Genomic DNA, 21,223 nt, shown 5'->3' on the forward strand with positions numbered 1-21,223 from the left:
CCGTACCACTTCCTCCCTCCACCGTACCAGACTAGCGCTCGTGTTTATAGCGCGTTAGTCAGACACAGAGGTATTGGAGCTGTTGGAATCTCTCTTCAACAGTGCCCCTCTGAGGTCTGCGCCTTAGGTGGCTGCCTAGTTGGCCTAATGGTAGTGCCAGCCCTGCCTGGGACTGAAGGAGACTGGACGCTACCAGATAAGTGCCGATCTTCTCTGCAAACCATACTTCTGGGATGCAGAGGACGTAAGGAGCCTTTGCTCGATGTTTTCTTTTGTATCTTTAGATATAATAGTGAAGAAAGTCCATTTTTGACACTAACTAAATGGTGCTTGCTGCATCTGGTGCTCATGACTTCAACGGGCATCATCACCCCCCTCCCCCCTCCCCTTACCCCCACTGAGATCAGCTCTGACTCTGCAAGAACCTGTCCAGGCTCAGTGAGGTCTCCAGCCTACACGCCAAATGAGTCACCATATCTAATGACATCCAGATGGTCAGTCCTTCGCCTCTGCAGGGAGTCTGGATAACACCTCCGCTCTCAGCTCAACAAAGAGCCACTGAAAAGTGCTGTAATCTATTCTACTTAAAAGTTCTATATATTCAGCAGGTCAGACAGTGGAGTTGATATAGCAAAGATAAAGGTACATAACCAATGCTTCGGGCTTGAGCCCTTCATCAGGACCTGCTAAGTTTCTCCAGCATTGCTGTTTGCAAACTTTCATGTTTTGCTCGTCTACATTCATTGCCACCTTGTGTCTTTTCCGTTGATTCTTAATAGGTATTTAATTGCAATTTAGTGTTTATGAGATGTCCAAGTTACTTTAAACCCAAAATTTGGTTTTCAGGTCAAATAGTCATTCTCCTGTGCGACAGGCCCAAAACCCAGCAGCAATAAAAATTCACCAAGACAAATGGTTACTTAAACAAAAGTTGGTTTTAATTATCTTTAAACATTAAAACAGGATCAAACTTTAACTTATTACTATTAACTTAATCTAACTTAACCCCTTTCTAATTCTAAGTGCCCATGTATGTAATGTGTGCATACGTTTCAGGAAAGTTCTTTGATTCACAGTCCAATCTCACTTCTCACTCCTCCAAGTTTACTGGTTGCAGGCAATTCTTATACTGTGCACAGAATTTAACATTTATGAATTTCACCATGCTTTGGTGCTTGGTTACCACTCAGTAAGGTTCTTGTCAGTTTTCAGAGAGAGATTTGTTGCTCGTGGGACACAAACTGATTCCTTCTGATCAGCTACGTCAGTGTCTTGCCGAAGAAACTTGCCCCATCAGGGTTTTCCAGATGACCACCTCTTTCTTTCAGGTCACCACAGAGTTCCTTTTCTGTTTTCTTTATCTCAGGTGAAACATTATACAGCCAGCCATCTCCTCTTGTGTGGACCACAAGGGCTTTGACCAGGCTGAACTCAGAACTCACACCTGTCTTCAAAATGGGGTTTCAAAAAGCTTTCCAGCTTGTCCTGTTCCAGTCCCAGCTGCTGCTGCTGAACTATAGAACTGAATTCTCTCTCTCTCTCTCTCTCTCTCTCTCTCTCTCATGACCTTCTTAGAACAGCAAACTGCACTCAGACAGACTGCGGCACCAGACCCAATCTTCTGAGTCCATTCATCTGTTGCTTTCCAAAACAATAATCCATTACTCCATGTCCAATTAACACCTACTTGCGAAGTCCTTATAGGTATTCTTCAAAGTTTTTGCAAAGGCACTTGGAGCCTGGACTGTCTGGCATTAGCAGAGCTCTGGCATTTTAAATTAATCTATTTTGAAGTGTTTATATCTGCGTGTGACCTACACTAAAAACACCACAATCTATCTTCCAAAAGCATATCAATATACAATATAAATTATAACATAAACCGTAACACCTGTAATTGTGAGAACAAGAAATACAATTGAGAGAGGGTTTCCAGCCATTCTCAACCTTCTTGTCAGTGGGCTCTGGCTCAGAGTTTATGGGTCCCCTTCCCTGTGAAGCCATCAAGTTTAGATAGTTTCTTCCGCACTTTCTCTCCTACTGACTACATAAAAACATTTCACGATTTCAGTCCATTTCTCCCCCCCCTTTAAATGTGCCGTGGCCTACCCCCCAGGGGCCCTCATTGAGAATGGCTCAAACTTTAGTCTATTTCAATCTGCTGTGCCATTTTTCATTTATGGCTTGTACTGAGCTCAGCAACATTTCACTGTGCTACCTCCATACGCCATCTTACACCATGATACCCACATACTTAAAGGTCTTTATTTTAATCGAATAGTTTTGAGCCTTTCAAAGTTTTCCTGAAGAGATGAAATTTTCTTCGCCTGAAACAGTATTTCCTATTAGAGCGAGATTGTGTCTCCTGGGTCAAGATTCCTTGGCCAAGAATATATTTAGCTTGTAGGAATATTCATACTCCACAGTGCCAGACCAGAAACAAATGCCGTAAGGCTGTCTATCTGCTGATTCTGCCTGGCCTGGTGTTTTCACGACACAATAGAGAGGGATATCTGAATTTCATTCCTTGATGCCACAAATTAAATAATGAGGCATGTACCTGTTAAAGCCTAACAGTTGAATGAACTTATGTCAAGTTTTATTGTAGTCTGTCTACATTAACACTTGGTATAGTTAAAATAAAAACCAACAAGATGGAGAGCTACTCACCATAGATAAACCCAGGTTATAGATATGCCATTCTAAACCATTTTCGGGCTATGGGATCCCCCCCCCCCCCACCCCAGGCCTCTGCTCCAAGTTTATGGGCCCCTTCCCTGTGAAGCAGTCAAGTTTTGCTTTGTTCTGTCCAGGTGCTCCCCTATATAACGACGGTGGGTCTTACGATTTTTCGATCTTACGATATTTTGAATCCGTACTTTCAATTTCAATCTGTTCCCGCGCTTGTAATGTGCTGTGTGGTACTCTTTTGTGATGCTGGCTCAACGTCAAATATTCTTCAGCTGTGTGAAATATTCTTTGTGCTTTCAGCTGTGGATTTTTTTCAGTGTGGAATAAAGGTATTCAGAATTTAATTATAAATATGAGTATTCTTTTTTGACTTACAATGGGTTTTCCGGAACATAACCCCATCATAAGTTGAGGAGTACTTGTACTTCTATCCTACCAACTACATAAAATACAAAAAAACATTTATGTTACGTGAGTAGGCAAAACAAAACAAGGTTTTTACTTAAATGTGCTGTTGTCCCCAGGCAAGGTCATGGGGTCTTGTTGAGAATGGCTGATCTAGACTGTTCACTGAGTTACAGTGTAAAAGAGTTCAAATTGGTTAACTTTTGTGTAGATTTTAAGTTATAACAGCACAAAAACTGTGGTGAAACCTCTATTGTATATATTTGTCATATGTAAATGTCATGACCTTTCCTAGTTGACCCTGTTCTCACTGCCCGGCTTGTGATTCCTTCCCCTTTCTTCCCCATAAAGGCTGTCTTGCCACAAGCCAGTTCGAGTCTGGGTCAGTGAGCAACCAACACAGGGATGCTGTCCATCTCTTGTAAATAAAAGCCTTCGGTCTCGGCAACTTCAGTCTTTGTGTAATTGATTGTGCATCAATTTTATTTACAAGAATACTTTGAGAACATGGGCAAGCACATGAAGTTGGATCACCTGGAAATCGACTCGAGAACCTGAGGCAAGGCCCATCTTCCCAACGCTCACCACCCCGGCCAGGCTGACAGTTGACATACATATCCCCACCCCACCAACTCAGCCAAGCACTCCGGCCAGGCCAACCAGGATGGACCAGCCAAAACCGGTGGAGATGACCACGGACTCCCAGACAGAGACTTGCCAGTTGCAACGCCAAAGAAGACTGCCAGACAGACTGAACCTATGAGGGATGGCTAACAACACCATACCCTACCCTCCCCGCTGGGACCTCCTTTTAAAAAGAAAGGGTGAATGTGGTGAAACCACTATTGTATATATTTACCATATGCAAATGTCATGATCTTTCCTGGTTGACCCTGTTCTCACTGGCCAGCTCATGATTCCTCCCCTTTTCTTCCTCATAAAGGCATCCCTGTCTTGCCACAAGCCAGTTCGAATACAGGGTCAGTGTGAGTGACCAACACAGGAATGCTGTCCATCTCTTGTAAAAAAAGCCTTCAGTCTTGGCACCTTCAGTCTTGTGTAATTGATTGTGCTGGGGTGATGCATAGGAGTGCCGTGACGAACCAGCTCTGCTTGTCAGCAGGACAGCCGTGGCAATGATGGTGGCACACATCCATCTCTTCCGGTCCAGGCGTGCGCGTTTGCGTCAGTGTGATGCAAGTGGCGGGACGTACACATGGTCCGGCTCTCATCCTGAAAAGCAAACGCGTGAGTTTTAAATCAACATTCCGTTGTGAGACCTGAGTTAGCAGCCTGCATCTCCAGTCTGTGCAGTCGCTCTCTCAGAACTCGCTACAGTACATCAAAAACTAAACAAAATTGCACAATATCAGATAAACTATTGCTATAAATATCAAAAGTACAAAAAAATGTATTATGGTATTATAACTATTATTTTAGATAATGAACCTTTTGTGTGTACATTAATTTCCTTTGTGCACTGGTTGCACAGATGCATACAGCTTAGAGCTCATGAGAATGTTGCTGGGAAAGGGGATCTTGAATTATAAGGGGAAGCTGGATATTTTTCTCCCTGGTGCAAAATAGGTTTAAGGGAGTCCTTATAGAGGTTCATAAAATTTATCTTGAGGTGAGAGACTGCACTTCCTGAGAAGACTGAAACGGGCAAAGCTACCGGCCACCATCATGTCAACCTTATGCAGGAGCTCTGTCGAGAGCGTGCTGGCCGACTGTGCCACAGTTGTTGCCGAGAAATGGATCGGCAGTCAATCCACAGGAACATAAGACTGGCAGAGAGGATCAATGGAGTTTCCCTCCCACCCATTGATGTGATCCAGTAGGATCATTGCATGAAAAGGGGCTTGGAAAATCATTGAGGACCCCTTCCACCTAGCTCACAATGCCTAGACGCTGCTCCCAGCGAGAAAGGCATACAGAAGCATCATAACCGCCACCAGCAGGCTGAGGGACAGGTTCTTCCCAAGGGCAGTGAGAAGGCTGAACGACCAAAGAAACTGCTCGCATGTGTGTCTGTGTGTTTTACGCCGAGGACCGGAGAACACTGTTTTGTTGGGTTTCTCTTGTGCAATCAGATGACAATAGACTTGACTTAAAAGGAACCTGAGGGGCATATTTTTACACAACAATGATAAGGAACAGCTGGGTCTAGTCTGCTGCTTGAAGGTAGGCGTCTATAATGCATTCAATCGATGGTACACACCACAGCCTTGCTGCATCCTTGGTGGAGGCCAAGAGGTCACATTGGATGGTGTTGATCTGCTTGAGAGCTCCACTGATTCCGGCCAGCAGAGAGTGGCCTATCACCTTCCCGATTTTCAGCTTGTGGATGGTGTAAGGACTTTGGGGGTTTGAGGGAAGAGACACTCATGTCTGCCTCTGTCCTCTCGTAGTTATGCAGCGCATGTAGCTAGCCCAGTTCTGCTACTAATCATTGGTGAACCCCATGGATGTTGACAGTGAAGAAGGCAAAAATACTCACTGAGACAAACCAGGCCTATCAGCCTGCAGTCAAGCTGACCTTCAAGAATCCATCAATACTAATCCCACATGGTCTAGACTTTGGTATTTCCAGTCTGGTTCAGTGTGAGAGGCTCTATCTCCACTCTCACCATCCCATTCCAGATTCTAACCACCTTCTGCTCCCCAATCCCTTAATGATCCTTAATGTAGCCCAGTCCAACCCTGTATCTTAATATATGTGACTCACCATTCCTCAGTATTTTCTACCCTACCATCCCTCAGTATATCCCTCTCCCTCTGCCCCTCTGTATACCCCACTTTCATGGTCCCTCTGTTTTCCCTACTCCCATCACCCTTCAGTATACCTAGCCCTCACTGTCTCCTGAATGCCCCACCCCCTCTCAGTATACCCCACTCTGACCCTTTGTATACACCACTCCCACCGCCCTCTGTGTACTCCACTCCCACCGCCCTCTGTGTACCCTTCTCCCACAGCCCTCTGTATACCCCACTACCACAGCCCTCTGTGTACCCCACTCCCACTGCCCTCTGTATACCCCACTACCACAGCCCTCTGTGTACCCCACTCCCACCGCCCTCTGTGTACCCAACTCCCACCGCCCTCTGTGTACCCCACTCCCACCGTCCTCCTTATACCCCACTCCCACCATTCTCTGGACACCCCACTCCCACTGTCCTCCTTATACCCCACTCCCACAGCCCTCTGTGTACCCCACTCCCACTGCCCTCTGTGTACCCCACTCCCACCATCCTCCTTATACCCCACTCCCACCGTCCTCCTTATACCCCACTCCCACCATTCTCTGGACACCCCACTCCCACCGTCCTCCTTATACCCCACTTCCACAGCCCTCTGTGTACCTCACTCCCACCGCCCTCTGTGTACCCCACTCCCACCATTCTCTGTACACCCCACTCCCACCGTCCTCCTTATACCCCACTCCCACAGTCCTCTGTGTACCCCACTCCCACGGCCCTCTGTATACCACACTCCCATCACCCTTTGTATGAAAGCACCCTGGCAAGGCCCCACTCATGCTCAGTGCATCTTCTACTCAGGCCATGCGTGGACAGTGTTGGGCCCGATGATGCTACGCTCGATGGGAGCTGGCTGCTGCTCTTGGGGTGCCCAGCACTGTGAAACTGTGCAGTAAAGAATTACACTCGTTCCTCCTCTCTCAGTAACATGACCACAGCTGATGCACGGAGCAACAGGGTTTGCAGAAAGAGCCCCCGCCACTGAGGAGGACTGAAACAGACAAGTCTGCAGATGATCTGATTGTAGTAAAAACACACGTTAAATGCTGGAGGGACACAGTTGGTTTCACAATATTCATAGGCTTGGACCCTTTTTCTAGGAATAAGCAAAGAACTGGAAGGTGTCAGAATAAAGTCTGAAGACTGGCCATGGGAGGGGTCCAGACCAACTAAAGGTGTTAATTGGAGAAGAGAGAAGAGAAGAGGTAAGATTTGATTTTAGCTCTGTGAAAGGAGACAGAGGGAAAAGGGAAGAGAGAGAGAAGAGAACTGGGAGGAAAGGAGATGGGGTCTGAAGAAGGTGGGGGGGACTTTAATGGAAGCCGATGTTAAGCAGGTTGAAGGGTGGCCAGACGGAAGTGTTGTCCCTCCAGTTTGGTGCTGGTCTCAGTCTGGCAGTGCATGAGATCATGGGACAGACACGTCATTCAGGGAAAGGGATGTGGAATTGAAATGGGTGGCCACTGTGAGATCTTTGGACCAAAACAAAATTCGTTCTTCTTTGGCGCCTCCGAGAGATGGTGGGGGAGGAGGTGTAGGTGCAAGTGGAGCATCTACTGTATTGGTTTGTTTTAATATAACACGAGTCTGATTGCATTCTACAAAAGTAACGTATTTAGTTAAGATTTTATTCTGTACTTTAAACTGCATTATTTTAGGTAACGAACCTTATGTGAGCACATTAATTTCCTTTGTGCCCTGGTTGCAAAACATGTGTGCGCGAATGTCAGCAAAGCCAAGGACCTGATTGTGGTCTTCAGGAAGGGAAAGCCAGAGGTGTACGATCCTGTGGTCTTTGGGGGATCAGAGGTGGAGAGGGTGAGCAAATTTAAGTTCTTGGGAGTCCCAATCTCGGAGGATCTTTCCTGGACCTAACACACCAATGGCATCGTGAAGAAAGCACGCCAGTGCCCCGACTTCCTCAGGAGTTTGCAGAGGTTTGATATTACATCAGAGACCCTGGCAAATTTCTACAGAGGTGTGGTGGAAAGGGTGCTGCATCACGGTCTGATATGGGGACACCAATAGCCCTGAGTGTAAAGCCCTGCAAAAGGTAATGGACACAGCTCAGAACATCGCAGGCAAAACCCTCCCCACCATCCAGAACCAATACAGGTTGCCGGTGGAGATCAGCTACAATCATCAAGGACCCACACCACCCAGTACATGCTCTGTTTTCGCTGTTACCATCAGGAAAGGGGTCTAGGTGCCACAAGACTTGCACCACCAGGTTCAGGACCAGCTGCTCCCCCTCCACCATCAGGCTCCTCAACCACAAACTCAGTTAGGGGCTCTTACTTGTGCACTTCATTGATTTTTTTCTCTCTGTTTACATTTCTTTATTCACGCAGAGTTGTTTTTGCACTGCCAATTAGTGGTAATTGCGCGCACGTCCGCAGGTTGGATGTGATCTCATGTATGTCCTCTGACCATAAATCTGAATCTGAGAAACCTGGGGCAGACTCCAGAGGTGGAAGAGACGATCCATTCCGGCGGTTGGGAGCTCCGGTCAGGGTTTTGCCAGCGGCCGGCAGCGGGGGCCTCTGCCAAGAGATGTAACCCGACACTCGTGCTGGATGCACCGGCTGCTTCGCCCAGGCGAGCGGGCGCTGCGGCGGCAGAGGATTGTGAGCAGCGCTGGGATCTGCAGGTAAGGGGGAGACATGCTTGCCCGCTCGCCCTTTGTGGAGGGCGTACGGCTCGGGCACAGCCTGGGGAACAATGACGAGCCGGCCCGGGCTGGCTGCCCGCCCGGCGTTGGGACTGGGGACCTGGAGGGCGGCTGGGGACCTGGAGGGCGGCTGGGGACCTGGAGGGCGGCTGGGGACCTGGAGGGCGGCTGGGGACCTGGAGGGCGGCTGGGGACCTGGAGGGCGGCTGGGGACCTGGAGGGCGGCTGGGGACCTGGAGGGCGGCTGGGGACCTGGAGGGCGGCTGGGGACCTGGAGGGCGGCTGGGGACCTGGAGGGCGGCTGGGGACCTGGAGGGCGGCTGGGGACCTGGAGGGCGGCTGGGGACCTGGAGGGCGGCTGGGGACCTGGAGGGCGGCTGGGGACCTGGAGGGCGGCTGGGGACCTGGAGGGCGGCTGGGGACCTGGAGGGCGGCTGGGGACCTGGAGGGCGGCTGGGGACCTGGAGGGCGGCTGGGGACCTGGAGGGCGGCTGGGGACCTGGAGGGCGGCTGGGGACCTGGAGGGCGGCGGGCGACCTGGAGGGCGGGAGGAGGGGGCGGCGGGCGACCTGGTGGGCGGGAGGAGGGGGCGGCGGGCGACCTGGTGGGCGGGAGGAGGGGGCGGCGGGCGACCTGGTGGGCGGGAGGAGGGGGCGGCGGGCGACCTGGTGGGCGGGAGGAGGGGGCGGCGGGCGACCTGGTGGGCGGGAGGAGGGGGCGGCGGGCGACCTGGTGGGCGGGAGGAGGGGGCGGCGGGCGACCTGGTGGGCGGGAGGAGGGGGCGGCGGGCGACCTGGTGGGCGGGAGGAGGGGGCGGCGGGCGACCTGGTGGGCGGGAGGAGGGGGCGGCGGGCGACCTGGTGGGCGGGAGGAGGGGGCGGCGGGCGACCTGGTGGGCGGGAGGAGGGGGCGGCGGGCGACCTGGTGGGCGGGAGGAGGGGGCGGCGGGCGACCTGGTGGGCGGGAGGAGGGGGCGGCGGGCGACCTGGTGGGCGGGAGGAGGGGGCGGCGGGCGACCTGGTGGGCGGGAGGAGGGGGCGGCGGGCGACCTGGTGGGCGGGAGGAGGGGGCGGCGGGCGACCTGGTGGGCGGGAGGAGGGGGCGGCGGGCGACCTGGTGGGCGGGAGGAGGGGGCGGCGGGCGACCTGGTGGGCGGGAGGAGGGGGCGGCGGGCGACCTGGTGGGCGGGAGGAGGGGGCGGCGGGCGACCTGGTGGGCGGGAGGAGGGGGCGGCGGGCGACCTGGTGGGCGGGAGGAGGGGGCGGCGGGCGACCTGGTGGGCGGGAGGAGGGGGCGGCGGGCGACCTGGTGGGCGGGAGGAGGGGGCGGCGGGCGACCTGGTGGGCGGGAGGAGGGGGCGGCGGGCGACCTGGTGGGCGGGAGGAGGGGGCGGCGGGCGACCTGGTGGGCGGGAGGGTGGGGCGGCGGGCGACCTGGTGGGCGGGAGGGGTGGGGGCAGCTGGGGACCTGGAGGGAGGAGGGATGCGGCTGGGACCCGGGGTGGGGGTGGCTGCAGATCGGGGGCGTTGGGACCCGGAGGGGGGCTTGAGACCGGCAGGGGTGGTGATGGGTGTTAGGACATGTTGGGTGTTGGGACCCAGGGATGGGGATTGGGAGCCGGGGGGCCTTGGGAGCCGGGGGGGTGTGGTGGCTGCGGACCGGGGGCGTTGGGGACCCGTGGGGCTGGGAGGGGGGGAGGGGGTGGTGGTGCTGGGGCAGCCGGAGGCAAGCGCTGGGACTGAGCACCGGGATCTGTCCCCATGGTCTTTCGCAGCGAACGTTGAAGAGTGGAGGGAGTCAGGCGACCCACGGCCACGCAGGTCATTGTCACTCGTGTTTATGCCCCCGGGTGCCCGAAGGCTCTCAACGCCTGTGTGAAGTCCAGCGGAGGGGCGGTCAGGTTTGCTGAGGTCACCCCCCACCCCTCCCCTGTAAACCCCAACAGGAGGGTTGTTCGGGGACCCCCCCAACCCATGAACCTGCAAATTTGCTTTAGCTTTGAAGCAGAAACTCGTTGCATTTGCAGAGTTGAGATTTTGCTGAAGTCATTTCGGTTTGGTTGGATGATTCTGAGTTCTGTGGGTTGGAGACACAATGGAATCTGTGGGAGGAATTCAGGGGGTCCAGTGGCATCTGTGGGGGTAAAACAGGGATTGGACAGGTATGGCCCCATAGATTGACCATTCTTCTGTGCTTGACCCATTCTGTTCCTTCAGCTGAGTGTGTTTTGCTCTGTTGGTTAAATGGTCTGTCCTGCAAGCTCACACACATCCATGGCGATGGATGGGCTTTGCCACCCCCACCCTGGAACCTGGCCACAAACCTGGATAATTTTTTTTGGTCCAAAATTATTGTGGTCAAAGTGGATCTCCAGGTGGTTGCCCATTTCAATTTCTCACCCCTTTCCCTTGCCAATGGGGTCTCGCGCACTGCCAGACCACAAATTGGAGGAACAGCACCTCTTCTTCCATTTGGACAGCCTCCATAACATCGACTTCTCCACTTTCCGTTAAGAACCCCCCTCCCCCACCCCTGTCTTCTTCCCTATCGCCTTCGCTCTTGTTCTCTCCGTCTCCTTCCACAGAGCCAAATTCATTTCTCACCTTTCTTCTTATCCAGTTAACACCTTTAGTTGGTCTGGACCCCTTTCCCACCCCACCCCCCCACCATTCTTCTCCTCTCTGTAAACTTTAATTAAGATGCCTGGAGCAGTGGAGGCTGCCTCAATAAATAGATTTCAGGCAAGGTTGGATAGATTTTTACATATTGAGGGATATGAGCAAAAGACAAGTAGGCGGAGATGAGCCGATAGCCATTCAGTGGCGGAGAAGACTCGATGAGCCGGATGGCCAACTCCTGCTCTGGTTTCTTCTGTCTTTGGCGCTCACTCCTTGAAGCACATCAGACATCTCATTGCGTTCAATGTCTGCCAATAGGAGAATCAGTTTGAAGGTAATCACAGCTCCGAGAAGAGGAGATTGGGAGGTGAAGAACTGAGTGACCAGTTCTCGATCAAAACCCACCCCCTCCCCTTTCCAATAAGGTGCCCGCCTATGTTCCACCTCGTTGTAAAACTGGACAGGGAAGGACTTGTCATGACCACTGATCCTTAGTCGGCTGTCTTTTCAATCGTGGCAAATGTTCTGGTGTCCACTCTGATTAAAAATAATATCACCAGATCCCCTTAGGAGTCGGTATAAAATCGTTTGTAATTCAGTCAAGTAAAAGCACAAAGCTAGAGAAACTCAGCAGGTCAAACAGTGTCGTTTATATAGGATTGAAATAAAAACGATGACTGGCTCAACCCTGAAATGTTGGTTATGTATCTTTTGTGTTTTACTCTTAATTAATTTAATTTTATCTGAGATGCAGTGGTGGCACAGTTGACGTAGCGGTTAGTACAATGCCTTTATAGCAGCAGGCAGTCGTGCAGAGCTAATTTTTTTTTAGGTGCAGGGACTCCCAAAAAAATGGCAACAAGGAGGTGCCTTCCTGTGAGCTTCTTGCGGCAGTGATTGGAACCAGGGTTCGAAGCCCGAGCTGTCTGTAAGGAGTTTGAACGTTCTCCCTGTGTCTGCGTGGGTTTTCCCTGGGGCCTCCCACCGTTTGAAACGCACCAGGAGTGTAGGTTAATTGGGTGTAAATTGGCCAGCATGAACTCATGGGCTGAAATGACTTGTTACAGTGCTGTGTGTTTAAGTTTAAAAATGCAGAGGGATCTGGGAGCATGGTTCATGATTTGCAAAGGGGCGAGTGTACAAATGATGATGAGAGCTGAAGGAATATTATTGTTTATTGCTAGGAAAATTGAATTTAGAAGTTGGGGAGAGGGTTTATGCTTCACTGATGCAGTGAGTCAGCTTCTGGAGAAATGTTTAGAGTGTCGGTCTCCTTATTTATGGAATGATGTTGGTGTCTTGGAAGCAGCTTGGAGGAGGTGTACCAGGCCACTGCCTGGAATGGGCAGGCTATCTTGTGAGGGCAGGTCAGACAGGCTGAGCTTGTATCCAGCGGAGATCAGAATGGAGAGAGGAAACGCGATGAAAATTCTGGCGGGGTTTGACAGGATGAATACGAGGAGGATATTTCCTATTGTGGAGGATTCTAGAACGTGGGGGTCATTGTTTTAAAACTAGGGAGTTATCTGTGATTAAGAGGAAATAGGAGCAGGAGTCGGCCATCTCCACCTACCTGCCTTTTCCCCATGTCCCTTAATTCCCCCAAATGGTGAAAATCTATCCAACCTTGTCTTAAATATATTCACTGAGGTCGCCTCCACTGCTTCAATGGGCAGTGAATTCCAGATTCACCACCCTCTGGGAAAAGCAGATCCTCCTCATCTCCGTCCTAAATCTACTACCCTAAATCTTGAGGGTATGTCCCCTCGTTCTGGTCTCCCCCACCAATAGAAAGAACTTGTCTACCTCTATCTTATCTATGCCTTTCATAATCTTATATGTTTGTATAAGATCCCCTCTCATTCTTCTAAATTCCAATGAGTACAGTCCCAGATGACTCAGTATATTCTCATAGGCCAACCCCTTCATCCTGGTGAATCAACCTGATGAACCTCCTCTGCATTGCCTCCAGTGCCAGTACATCCTTCCTCAATTCAGAGACAAAGCCAACTTTATTTCATAGAGAGTGTATGGAACTCTCTTCCCCAATGGTGAGGGGACTAACGTTTTTGAATATTTTTAAGGCCCAGGTAGGTCGATTCTTGCTAAATGAGTGGGTGCATGGTTACCTTGGGAAGGCGAGAATGTGGAGCTTGGATTAGAATCAGATCAGCTATGATCACAGCTCTTGGCACTGGATGTCTTTCTCCAACTGCTAATTCATGCGTCTTTAAAGATTCAGAGAGTTGGCATATTTACAAGCACATGAACTTCTATATCCTGGACTTGGGTTTATTAAATAGTAATGTATTTGTTTTCGATCTCTTTGTCTGCCCGGTAAGTGAGGTGCTAATCTATTTAAATAGTGGTCAAGGAAATCCTGAGCAAACAGCCTTAAGCTAATATTGATGGATCTTTTGATGCAGTGCTCTGAGATACACGAGAGCAGTAGAGCACCCTTCAAGTCCAACTGCCTTGGTGGATGTGAGGTGAAGCCATTGTTGTATCGCATGGGACGCGGCAGCCAATTTGAGCACAGAAGCACTCAAGATCACAAGATTTAGGAGCAGAAGTTGGGCCCTCGGGTCCTCTCTGCCATTCAGATCATGATCCTCCAACTCCGCCCCACTCCCCGGTTTTTTCCCTGTAACCCTGACTAATCGAATATCTGTCAATCTCTGCCTCATATACACCCAATGACCTCTACTTCACAGCCGCCCGTGGCAAAAAGCTCCACAGGCTCACAACCCCCTGACTAAAATTGTTTTAAATTGATTAAATTTTATTACATTTTTAAAATTTATTTAAATTAAATTTTAAATTGACACCTTTTTATCCTGAAGTTATGCCCTCGTGTCCTACCCTCTTACCATGGGAAACAACCTTGCCACATCTACTCTGTCCAGGTCTTTCAGCATTTAAAATGCCTCAATGAGGTCCCCTCTCATCCTTCTGTACTCTCCCTTCCCTCCAGCTCTCCACCCCCTCCTCTCTCTCTCCACCGAGCTATCCCTCCTCCCCCTGCTCGCTGCTGTGCTTTCCCTCCCTTCTTCACCGATCACCTCCTGCCTTTGGGACTGTGCTCCTCTGCATGCCCCTCCCCCCTTATCAGGCGCCTGCCTACATTTTGCTCATACCTTGTTAAATGCTGAAGCCCAAGACATCGGTTACGTATCTTTATCTTCATACAGTCCAAGAGCTGACAATCGTTCCTCTTGTAATAACCCTTTCATTCCTGGTATCATTCTAGTAAACCTTATCTGAACCCTCTCCAAACCCAGTATTGTCTTTTCTCAAATGCGGTGCCCAAAACTGTGCACAGTACTCCAAGTGAGGTCTCACCAGTGCTTATGTGTGTGACAATGCTGGAGAAACTCAGCAGGTCAGACAGTGTCCTTTATAGAGCAAAGATGACCATCGTGTGAGCAAAATGTAGGCAGGCGCCCAAACATAATGGGGGGAGGGGCACAGTCCCACGCTCAGCCCCACTCCCCGACTTTCTCCCCATCACCCTTGATCCTCTGATGAAATAAGGCAGTGGGGTACCCTGCATTTGGGACATCGCACACCCCGAAGTGCAATGGGATAACCTTGTCGTGGGAGATCGGCAATCTTGACCACTGATTCTCCCCTCCAGCTCTCCACGACCAGCAATGGTATGCTGTTTTTCCTCTGACATTCTGACTGACACCTATAAGGACATGGACTACCCTGATGTTTTGCAAAATCGTGCCAAGATATCTCACTGTCACCTGAAAAAACATTGGTTTAATGTCACACCTGGAAAGATGGCATCTCTGATAATGTTGCCATCTCTTAGTACTGCACTGGATTGTCAGTCTATGTGCTAACATCCCTGGAGTGGGTCTTGAACTCGCAATATTCTGTCTCAGAACCAAGACTACTGCCAACTGAAGTGAAACACAATGTGGGAGAAACTCAGCAGGTCAAGCGGTGTCTTTTATATAGCAAAGATAAAGATACGTAACCAATAGTTCGGGCTTGAGCATTTATCAAGGTATGTGCAAAATGTAGGCAGGCGTCTGAATTAAAAAAATAAGGGGGGGGGAAGGAGGGACAGGCAGAGGAGCGCTGTCCCAAAGGCAGGAGGTAATAGGTGGAGAAGGGAGGGAGGGCAGAGCAGCAAGCAGGGGGAGAAGGGATGGCTCGGTGAATAGAGAGGGAAGGGGGAGAGCAGGTTAGCAGAATCTGGAGAAGTTGCTGTTAGTGCTGTCCGGATGGGAAAATCTGGTGAGGTTCCTCCAATTTGCGGGTGGTCTTGGTGGGATGGTACACGAGGCCATGGACAGACATGCGAGTGGTACACAGCATTGTATTTTGCTTCAACCGCGGCATCTGCAGACTTCTGTGTTTTACTGAGCTCCGGCTGACTTTTACCGAGGTGAGCTGCTTATTAACTGTTACGACGTGTTTTTACATAAGAGTTTCTTTGCACACTTTATTTACAGTACACGCTATGTCAAAGCAATGTCTCTATCAGCTTTTGTTTGGTGTAATACAAGATTTATCCTTTGAGTCACAGCTATAGTTAAGGAATCTCCTGTGAGTCAGAAGAATTAGAATTTTTTTAGCTACGCTGTTGAACCCTTAATGATCAACTCCCACGGAATGAACTGGATAGATCCGGGTCAGACTGAGATAATTTGACACGATGACTTTTGTGAAACTAGATAAATACTGAGCAAGGAGGAAGCTCATGTGGACCACCATTAACTGGATGGGCCAAATGGCCCTGAGTTGTACGTAATCCTTCGATTGCTTTCACTGCTGATGAGAAGGGAGTGTCAAAATTGGGTTTATTGTCATGAGCACGTGTGGTGAAATTTGTTTTGTGGCAGCAGAACAAGGTGCAAAATTACTATAAAATGATGTAAATTCATAAAAATAAAAATGATGTAAATTCATAAAAATAAATGGATAGAGCAAAAAAGAGCGAAAGTGGGGTCGTGTCCATAGATTCATTGTCCGTTTAGAAATCTGATGGCGGAGGGGGAAGAAGCTGGGGTTTTTTTTGGTAACGTTGAGTGTTTGTCTTCACGCTTCTGTGGTAGCCTAGGTGGTGGGAGTCTTTGAGGATGGAGGCTGCTCACTTGAGACTCTGCCTCATGTAGATGTTCTTGATGGAGTGAAGACTGATGCGCGTGATGGCGCTGGTTGAGTTTTTAACCTGTGGTAATCTGCTCTTGTGCATTGGCACCTCCATACCAAACGGATGTAGTCAGTCAGAATGCTGTCCATCGAACACCTGTAGAAATTTTCAAGTCTTTAGTGACCTACCAAATCTCAAGTAATTGTTTGTGGGTTGGGGCCAGCTGCGTTGGGTTGCCTGTGGAGTGTGGATGGATTTGTCTCCGTTTCCTTGTCCTTGCTTCTCCTCTCTGACCTGACATCAATGATTTGAGGACCAAGACGATGGGTTTGTCAGTGCAATTGACCCTTCTGCCTGGAAGCAGGAGCAACATGCCCACGACAGCACATGGTGGGGGGGAATCTTTCCCATCCTTAGCAAGGTGAGGTGAGAGAGGACGGGGAAAAGCCAGCGGTGGAATTAGCTGGTGACAACCTGTATGAAGAAGGCATTCCCAGCCGCCTGACCTCAGTACTTCACACCTGTGTGTGGAGTGGGATCTACTTTGTGGTAATGTTGGGAACATCTGAATCTTCTGTCTGGGGCATTCTCCAACGGATGGCATTAACATTCTTGGGATTCCATTGAACCCCTTTTTTCCCCCCTTCCCCCACTTCTTCCTGTTGCCTTTCCCACATCCATCTCTCACTCTCTCTCCTCCTTCTTCCCGTTTCGCTCTGTCTCCTTTCACATAGCCAAAATCAATTCTCACCTTTCCTCTTATCATATCCAGTTAACACCTTTTGCTGGTCTGGACTCCTTCTCTGTCTTTATTCAGATGCCTGCCTGGTTTTTGCTTATACATTGAAGGGCTCAGGCCTGAAACATTGATAATCGGTCTTTACCTCCTTTCGTTGCTGTGAGACTGGCCGAGTTTCTCCAGCATTTTGGTGTGCGTGCTTTTGCTACAATCTCAGCATCTGCAGACTTCTGTGGTTCATAGTCACTCTTGCAGTTAAGTTTGCAAAGTGTTACGAAGCTATGGAGGGACGTAACCCCGGTGTGTTTGGGAGTGAGCGAGGATGTATTCGCTTGAATTTAAAAGAATGAGAAGGGATCCAGCAACTGTAACCTATCAAATTGAGGTATGCCCGAGAGAACCAAGTTAAGATCAATCCTTTTGGGAAGAGGGTATCACCAGTTTATTGTTTGGTCTCAGAACTAGTGATGGTAGCATCAGTTTTGGATCTTAGCGGTAGGTATCTGTGAAACCATGATGGGGAACAGAACAGTGGACAAGGCTGAGGAGATGACAGTCTAACCCAGTGGTTTTAAAACTTTTTTTTTCTTTCCACTCACATACCACCTTAATTGATCCCTTTGAAGAGAGGTGGGCAACCGTTTAATGTTTAATTTAGACAGGCCACTTTAGCCCACGAGTATGTACCGGGGGAAGGGGGTGTGTGTAGGTTAATTTGGCAGCATGGACATGTGGGCCAAAATGGCCTGTAACAGTGCTGTATGTCTAAACCAGTGGTTCTCAACCTTTTTCTTTGCACTCACATCCCACTTTAAGTAATCCCTATGCCATCGATGCTCTGTGATTAGTAAGGGATTGCTTAAGGTGGGATGTGAGTGGGAAGGTCGAGAATCACTGCTCTAGACCCAATTGTTACTGGACTATTTTGCTTGAGAAAAATTGTCATTGGCCCATTTCCTTTGGATTTTGAAACCATGCACATAACAAGTCAATTAGGTACGATTAAAACATTGCTTTTCAAACTTTCCACTCACACCTTGAGTAATGCTTTACTAATCACAGAGTATCGATGGCATAGGGATTACTTAAAGTGGTATGTGAGTGGAAAGAAAAAGTTTGAAAATCACTGGTCTAACCTGATGGTAAATACTGCTGCCTCATAGCTATGTTCCTGACAGGAGGCTTTCATCTGAGCTCTATTGGATGGAAACAAGGTTCATGCTACACTTTGCCCTTCAGTTCAGACACGGGTACTGACTGTGGCATCAGAGACAATGTTGACACAGGTGGAACCACGTTGGGGAATAAAGAGACTTTCCGTTCACCATTAACTCCCAGTCCATGAGCGTTAGAACTATAGAATGTTACTGTACAGAAAATAGGCCATTCAGCCATTATAGAATGTTACTGTACAGAAAATAGGCCATTCAGCCATTCTAGTCAGTGCCAGTCTATTATTTTGATTACTCCCATTGATCTGACCCAGCCCGCCATGCCACTCCCATCCATGAACCTGTCCAAATTCTTCTTAAAGGTTAAAAATGAGCCCACATTCATCACCTCAGCTGGCAGCTCGTTCAACACTCCCACCACTCTCTGTGAAGGTTTCCCCTAAACCTTTCCCCCTTTCATTCTTAACCAGGGGTGCAGGGCTGCGCTCCGGCACCATGTGGGCTACTCAGGGTGGCAGTGGCCCCCACCCCCTGCTGAACGCTCTTCTCTATCCTGGACATGCCTGTTTCTTCTGCGACCGGTCATCCTACTTTGTAGTCCGACTGCCAATTATTCAATGTGATCTCCAGCAAGACCGCCTTGTCACCATTTTTGGTGAGTTCCGACACCTCCTAAAATATTAGCACTGCACCTCTGCCCTTGACCCACGTCCCTTTGGGTTGTATCTCACCTCCCCTCAGTGGAAAAAAGTCTCCTTGCATTTCCTCTATCTATACCCCTCATGATTTTGTAAGCCTCTATGAAATCTTCTATGGTCCAGGGAATAAAGTCCTAACCTGTTTAACCTTTCCCTATAACTTGGTTTCTGAAGTCTCAGTAATATCCTAGTAAATCTTCTCTGCACTCTTTCAATCATATTGATAACTTTCCTGTCTTTAGGGGATCAAAACTGCACACAATACCCCAAATCTGGCATCACCAATGCCTTTACCATAACATCCTAACTCCTGTACTCAATTATTTGATTTATGAAGGCCAATATGCCAAAAGCTCTCTTTACAACCCTGTCCACCTGTATTGCCACTTTCAGTGAATTATCTGTATCCCTCTGTTCCTCCACACTCCTCTGTACCCTACCGTTTACTATGTACGTCCTACCAAAATGCAACACCTCAAACTTGTCTTCATTAAATTCAATCTGCCATTTGCATGCATGCCGTGTGTCTGAATGAGATGGAATTCTGGCTGGGACACCTCTTCCACCTCCTATTTGAAGACCATGGATCCTGCCATGGTGATCCGCCCCTGAGGCAGCCTCCCCTGTAGTCATTGCCAGATGAACCATCTCTGGTTTCCTGGCTTCCTCCTCTACCCCCAAAGTTCTCCACTTGCCTGCAAAGGGGGGTTGGGAGGAAGAAGAAGAGATTCATGGGCGAGGGTGGGTGGATGAGGAATATTTGTTGAAAGATTGCAGGCTGTCAAGAAGGTAAATGGAACGTGGGCCTTTGTTGCCAGAGAGATGGAATTTAGGAGCAGGGAGGTTCTGCTGCAACTGTACGAGGTCCTGGTGAGGCCGCATCTGGAGAACTGTGTGCAGTTCTGGTCTCCTTACTTGAGGAAGGATGTACTGGCTTTGGAGGTGGTGTAGAGGGTTGATTCCAGAGATGAGAGGGTTGGCCTACGAGGAGAAATTGAGTTGTCTGGGACTGTATTCGCTTGAATTTAAAAGAATAAAAGAAGGGATCCTACAGAAATGTATAAAATTATGAAAGGCGTGCAGTAGATAAGTTGGAGGGAGGAAAGTTGTTCCCATGGGTGGGGGAGTCTGGAACTAGGGGATATAGCCTCAAGATTCAGGGTTGTAGATTTAGAATGGAGATGAGGAGGCTTTTCTTAGAGGGTGGTGAATCTGTGGAATTTGCTGCCTATTGAAGCAGTGGAGGCGGCCTCAGTAAATATATTTCAGACAAGGTTGGATAGATTTTTACATAGTAGAGGAATTAGGGGATATGGGGAAAAGGCAGGTTGTTGGAGATGAGCCTATCATCAGATCAGCTACGATCTCATTGAATGGAAGAGCAGGTTCGATGGGCTGAATGGCCAACTCCTGATTCTTATGTAAAAGAAAAGGTGAATATTTTTCAGTGGTGGCTGGAAATGCTTCTCATTTGCAACGTTGCCACTGGACACAGTAGCTGAGATTGGTAGGCAAGGTTTGGACAGGACAAGGATAGATGTTTTTTTTAAACCTCTGAAGGGCATTAATGAATCCATTAATAGCCCAGGGCTTAATAGGTACTGTTACTGAGGGCAACTTTGATTTAAAAATTCCACATTTATTTATTTGGTTTAAATGTCCCAACTGCCTGGAACACTTGTCTACACACAGTTACTTAATGACAACAGAGCTATTCCTCTTGGGGAAATGTGGATGTACGTAGAGAGATGGGAACCTCTGAAGTGAATTAGTCTAGGGCAGGAGTGGGAAACCTATTTTAAAACTCTCATACCATCTTAAGTAAACCCTATGCCATTGGTGCTCTGTGTTTATTAAGGGATTACTTAAGGTGGTATGTGAATGGAAAAAGGTTTGAAAACCACTGTTTTAATCATACCTAATTGACTTATGTGCATGGTTTCAGAACTCCAAAGGAAATGGGCCAAAGATAATTTTTTTCAAGCAAAATAGTTCAGTAATAATTGGGTCTAGAGCAGTGATTCTCAACCTTCCCTTCCCACTCACAGTCCACCTTAAGCAATCCCTTACTAATCTGGTGGCAGAGGGGTTACTTAAAGTGGGATGTGAGTGGAAAGAAAAAGGTTGAGAACTACCGACTCATGGTGCAGGGAATTCTTAAGGTGGAATGTGAGTTTTTAAACAAAAAGGATGCCCACCTCTGGTCCAGTGAGTGATGCTGGGATAGAGCCATAAAGCCGAATCAAAGCAGTTTCATAAATTAATCAAGGCGTAAATGCAGTGGCAATCACCTCTCTCCTGACCTGATGAGGTTTTCAAATGATTTGAGGTGCTGAAGGCAGAAGCAGGAACAACATTG

At 49.1% G+C, this 21,223-nt stretch overlaps 1 protein-coding gene across 2 annotated transcripts in view; it reads left to right on the forward strand.

The window, feature by feature from the left end:
• The first annotated feature begins 8,355 nt into the window (after positions 1 to 8,355).
• The window catches only part of LOC138753986 (zinc finger MIZ domain-containing protein 1-like), a 196,940-nt gene continuing 184,072 nt past the window's right edge, over positions 8,356 to 21,223 (forward strand). Inside the window, exon 1 of one of the 2 annotated variants that reach the window (XM_069917661.1) lies at positions 8,356 to 8,506. The gene's annotated coding sequence lies outside the window, so the exon portion shown is untranslated. The remainder of the gene's footprint in view (positions 8,507 to 21,223) is intronic. The other variant, XM_069917664.1, reaches the window with a different exon arrangement.

This window comes from Narcine bancroftii, chromosome 2 (genome assembly GCF_036971445.1).
Source record: "Narcine bancroftii isolate sNarBan1 chromosome 2, sNarBan1.hap1, whole genome shotgun sequence".
NCBI lineage: Eukaryota > Metazoa > Chordata > Chondrichthyes > Torpediniformes > Narcinidae > Narcine > Narcine bancroftii.